The sequence below is a fragment of the Rhodnius prolixus genome, unplaced genomic scaffold (assembly GCF_049639745.1).
Source record: "Rhodnius prolixus isolate KJV_2025 unplaced genomic scaffold, Rpr scaffold_5, whole genome shotgun sequence".
NCBI lineage: Eukaryota > Metazoa > Arthropoda > Insecta > Hemiptera > Reduviidae > Rhodnius > Rhodnius prolixus.
The window spans coordinates 39,653,297-39,659,296 of record NW_027411624.1 but is presented as its reverse complement, the minus strand read 5'-3'; the positions used below and the strand labels follow the sequence as shown (position 1 = coordinate 39,659,296).

At 32.1% G+C, this 6,000-nt stretch overlaps 1 long non-coding RNA gene across 2 annotated transcripts in view; it reads left to right on the top strand.

Moving 5' to 3' along the window:
- The first annotated feature begins 226 nt into the window (after nt 1-226).
- Nucleotides 227-6,000, top strand: part of LOC141458876 (uncharacterized) — a 125,719-nt gene continuing 119,945 nt past the window's right edge. The window contains exons 1-3 of one of the 2 annotated variants that reach the window (XR_012461248.1): nt 227-688; nt 1,220-1,325; nt 1,895-2,044. This is a non-coding gene — a long non-coding RNA (uncharacterized lncRNA). Of the gene's footprint in view, nt 772-1,219; nt 1,326-1,894; nt 2,045-6,000 lie in introns of both variants that reach the window. The other variant, XR_012461246.1, reaches the window with a different exon arrangement.

The window sequence follows — 6,000 nt, the reverse complement described above, 5'->3', positions numbered from 1 at the left end:
CATACATATATGTATATCCTTTTTCTTACTCTCTCCCGCGCAATAATCTTCCCTCTAAACAGTGTTGCTCTCTTAAACAAGAAAATTACCTCACCATTCCCAACAAAGTTTGTTCTCATTATCCGTACTTAAATGGAAATGGTGTAACAAGTATTTTATTTATAAATTATCTTCAGTTAATTATACGAACATTTAGGAATTAATCAGTTTTACTTGCATTCGTAAGCTTTATTTTTTGGTAATAAGTTGTTGGTTATAATTGTGGTTATAAGAAATTATCTTACTAAATTGGACTAAGATGTTTGGTACCATCTTCAATTAGATATTTTGGTTTTATTTGACATTTTTTTTATACTAAAATAAGTTTTAAAAAAATCATGTAACTGATTTTATCATACTTGTCAAATGATAAATTTTTCTTAAAAGCACGTATTTTTGTTGCATTTTTGAACGTTAATATTATTTTGTATGGTCGTATGTCCAACATTACATTGGATTGTTTTATAGTGGTGACTTCATTATTTCATCTACTATGTAGCCGTATTTAATCATTAGTAAGAGTACTATGGATTTAATGTAGGTTTTTTTGTTCAATTATTCAGTGCCTTTGTTCCTCAGCCCTTCCAGCCAGTCTCCAGCTCGTAGTTACGCTTGAAGTTTCTTCGTTACATCTAGCAGCACTTTTCAGGTGATTTGCATTCATTTCTACATTACGGAAAATATAAGGAATTTAGAAAATCTACCACACATTCTGGCAGAACTTTATTTCAGGTAGTTTTATCCAATGTTCAATTGGTGAAAAAAAATTAATCATTTTTTTCTAAAAAACTTTAGTTTTCCTAATTCAGTACCGCGGTAATAAAAGGGCTGAGAATTATGGAAGCTATAAGTTTCATTACGTAGCTAAATTTAATTAAAACAAATTTATGGCAATGTTTTTATGAAAAAAGTTTTTTTTAATTGAAAGAAGCCTATAAATAGATTGAAAAATGTGAATTCTTTAAGATTTTTAGTTTTAAATCAATTTTACTGTCTGGACTAATCATTTATGGTCAATTCTTGAAATAAATTCTTAAAATTTGAAATAAAGATGTAGTAAACAAAAGAGTTACAATTGTTCCTTCTACGGTGTAGGAGGATTTAAGTTGAAATAATATATTATGGTTTTAATGTATTAATTTTGTCATTTTCTAATATCTTCTTCACTGGGCGCTTTCAGCTCTTCGCCGACATGTTGCCGACACCTTCGAGGATCTTCCTTTATATCCAGCAGCACGTTCACACATACAGGTCTCCCAGTTCACCTTGTGAAGCTGTTCTTCCAGGTAGTTATCCACTAATATAAAAAGCATTTAATGAATGAAATAATAAAAGTTTAAATTTGTTGAAAAAATTCTTTAAATTAATTGAAAAAATAAAGTGTCAGTAATGGTTCATATAAGTTCAGTAGCATCTTTCAATTAAATAAAACTATTTTTTAATCAAGCTAAACTTTTTTTTTTATTTAATGTTGTGGAAAAAGGTTCAATTTGAATTGAAAATATTAATATTCAAATTATATCAAATTGATATTGTAATTTTCTTACAAATTAACCCAAATTTCATAAATTATACATGTAATTCTAGTATCTTTATTCCAATCTCATTTGTCAAAAGATTATTCGTTAAATTATCATTGAAGTTGAAATATGGCTCATAGTTTTTGGAGACTGAAATGATACAAAAGCAAGAAAAACTATTTTTAAAAACTGTACACTGATTATGTCGTGACATTGGTAATAGTTTTTCTTCCTATTATAATTGATTTCTATAATTTCGTTAAATTCTATTATATAAAATATTTGATTCAGAATAATGGCCTAATTAGTGCATTTCACGAAATTTTAAATTGCAGGTACATTGAAATACAGAAAATTCAAAGTTGTAAAGCAGCAATAACTGCAGTTAGGAGCTATCTATTGGCAAGAACGTTAACTACACAGCCATCTGTAGTTCTCAAGTCATCCACTAGATCACATGGATGTGTTAATGGCTTTAGCTCCATGTATGACATTTACTTTACTATTTTTTGTATTAGATTAGAGTATAATTATATAACACGCTTAGATACACTAACATTATATCAAAACGCGTAATACTGGCAGAAGTAAAGACTTGTATCAACCTGCTGGTGATACACTAACACTATATCTAAATGCGAAATACTTTTAACTCTTGTACTTTAACCTATCTGACGGTCAGTTAAGTGACCTAATTTTCAATGAAACAGCGAATTCAATTCTGCGGACCACAAAATGATTAATTTATCATTTATCAATTCATTCAGGTACCCTAGAAAAAAAAAAAAATAATAATCCAGTAGGTGATGATAAATAGTTAAACTGAGCTATGTTTTCTAGTTCTGAATATACTAGCATAATCCTAACGATGTTAATTTAATGTATTTGCGAATTTTCTAAGAAGTTCTGACAGCTCGCTGTAGATAGATCCTACTCCAATTGCAGCCGAAATTGAAAACTTCAACTACTTTAATAAACGAAGAAAGACGTAAAGACTAATAAAGATTAGGGGTTGATGGCAAGAAATTTTAACTGGGATACCTAACTACTGCGGATTACAGTTAGCTACATCAATGCGGCTGAAGGTTTATAGCGGTACTATAGTGTTTCAGAAATTTTGTGCGCAGACAGACTTGGGCAGATGCCAGAATACTCTAAAATCTATTTGACTACTACTAATCTGAGACTTCATTCTCAAGGAATGTCCACTCAGTATACCTATAGGAAGTGGTACTGGCTCTGTTAGCCTGCTCAAGGGAGCAGTTGTCCGGGGGGCACCTCGTGGAGGTAGAGCTCAGATTTTTGCCCCCCAAAAATGCCATCCTGCCTTTAATATCGTATTCCAACTGGTTTTCATCCTCTATTAAACAGGCGTAATAGCTATTCTCATTTACAATGGAGATGCGTTACCTGTGATGTACAGAGGGGGAGAGAGAAAACCAGCTTGGGGCCCGTTAAGGAATACGATTATACGGAGTTTGGGTAGGGTATTGGGCGAATAGCAGGAATGGCAGAATACAGGATACGCTATTTGTGAAGAACCGCGCTTGGGAAAAAAAGCTTTAGAAGTAAACTGGGGCTCGTAGAAACAATAGACAATAAACAAATGGATAAGTAGGAAATAGTAAAGAAAATAAGAACTCGGTATAAACTGAAATATGTAGTTTCAACCGGATGGTGATAACCTAAGATTAAGTATTACGCGCATCCTACATAATAACAGAAATTTGTTCTATTAACCCCACGGTGATACACTAATCTATCAACAATGTATTATTCTAGATAAAGTAAATCAGCTAACCTAACTTGGGAAAAACGGAACCAATGGCGTGGTACCTCAAGAAGCTCGTTAGTTAGGGAGCTATACAGGACTATGACGAGAACGATTGAGGGCCCTTACTCATGAATCACCTCGGAAAATGCCCTTTGTAATAAATTGCTGGAAGAATTTAAGACAAATCTAGTAGTACAATATCATAGTGAAATATCAGTGTTATAATGCTCCACTGATGTGCACTAAACATTAACTAGTTTGCACTAATGTTAGTATTAACTTCTCTAATCTTCCTTAATGTGCACTAAAGTTCCATTAATGTGCACTAATATTCTACTTATTTGCACTAATGTTACAATAATGTGCACTAATGATCTATTACAGAGCAGGCATGTACCATTGATGTGGAATGAAATTCTAGTAATATGCACTCATGTTCCATTTAATATCCCTAATAACCATTAAAGAGCACTAAAGTTCCATTAAAGTGCAACAGTACTCTACTATCTTGCACTAATGTTACAATAATGTGCACTAATGATCTCTCAAAAATAGGAATGTTCCATTAAAGTGCTATGAAATTTCGTATTTGCACAGCTGTTACGTTTTACCTCTCTATTAATCAATGATATGCACTAAAGTTCCACTAATGTGCAATAGAATTTTACTAAAATGCACTAATGTTGCAATAATATGCACTAAAGATATAGAAAAGAGCACCTATGACCCATTAATGTGCACTAATATTCCACATATTAGAACTAGTATTATCAAATGTGCACTAATGTTGCAATAATATGCACTAATGTTCCACTGTAAACTTCTTTCATGATTCATAACCATAAACCTAATCGATTCAACAAAGTTCAGCAGCAATATTAACAGAACTCATTCGGCGGCAATCCATAAGCCAATCGTCCTCATCACGGCACTGTTTCACTCCAAAACTAACCAGACACCTTATGTACCACTCAAGTATATTAGGTTGCTAATAAAATATAACATCCATTATTACTTCTATCTAGCGGGATATCACTGATCAACGTTAACGTAATTATTAAAAGAAATTTAATGAAACTGGTTTTATTAATGAAGCAAATATTAGATTGTCCTCCAGCATCGGAATGTCAACCAATATAATATTAGGGGGCAAGTTAAAAGAAAAATACACAGAAATTATTATCATACAGATTTAATCTAACGTTTATTGCATTTATTACGAATAAAAGTTGTATCAACCTGACGGAGATACCTAAAACCTAATTACTAAACGCGTTGTATTTATTACCGAATAAATAATGTATCAACCTGACAGAGTTCCCTAAACTTATAAACTAAATGCGTAACTAGAAGAAACATAAATATTTATATCAACCAGATGGTAATACCCGAAATTTACAAACAAAATGCATAACAGGCAGTAAAAGAAATACTTGTATCAACTTGACGGTGATACACTAAACTTATAAAATAAATGCGTAACTGCCAGTAACAGAAGTAGTTGTATCAACCTCATGGGGATTCCCTAGACTTATTTATTAAACGCGTTAAATTTATTAACAAACAAATGTTGTATCAACCTTACAGAGATACCCTAAACTTATAAACTAAATGCGTAACAGCTAGTAACAGTAATACCTGTATCAAACTAATGGTGATACCCCAAACTTAATTACTAAACGCGTTGTATTTATAAACGAATAAATGTTGCATCAACCTGACGGTGATACCCTAAACATAATTCCTAAATGCGTTGTATTTATTAACGAATAAATGTTGTATCAACCTGACGGAGATACCCTAAACTTATAAACTAAATGCTTGTATTTATTAACGAATAAATGTTGTATCAACCTGACGGAGATACCCCAAACTTATAAACAAAATGCGAAACAGCCAGTAACAGTAATACCTGTATCAACCTCATAGTGATACCCTAAACATAATTACTAAACGCGTTGTATTTATAAAGAAATAAATGTTGTATCAACCTGACGGTGATACCCTAAACTTATAAACTAAATGCGTTGTATTTATTAACGAATAAATGTCGTATCAATCTGACGGAGATACCCTAAACTTATAAACTAAATGCGAAACAGCCAGTATCAGTAATAGCTGTATCAACCTGATGGTGATACCCTAAACTTGATTACTAAACGCGTTGTATTCATAAACGAATAAATGTTGTATCTACCTGACGGTGGTACCCTAAACTTATGAACTAAATGCGTTGTATTTATTAACGAATAAATGTCGTATCAACCTGACGGAGATACCCTAAATTTATAAACTAAATGCGAAACAGCCAGTAACAGTAATAGCTGTATCAACCTGATGGTGATACCCTAAACTTGATTACTAAACGCGTTGTATTTATTAACGAATAATGTTTTATCAATCTGACAGAGATACCCTAAACGTATAAACTAAATGCGTAACAGCCAGTAACATAAGTACTTGTATAAAACCGATGGAAACACCCTAAGCTTATAAACTAAATGCGTAACAGACAGTAACTGAAGTAGTTGTATCAACTTGACGGTGATACACTAAACTTATAAACTAAATGCCTAGTATTTAGTAACAAATAAATGTTGTATCAACCTGACGGAGATACCCTAAACTTATAAACTAAATGCGAAACAGCCAGTAACAGTAATATTT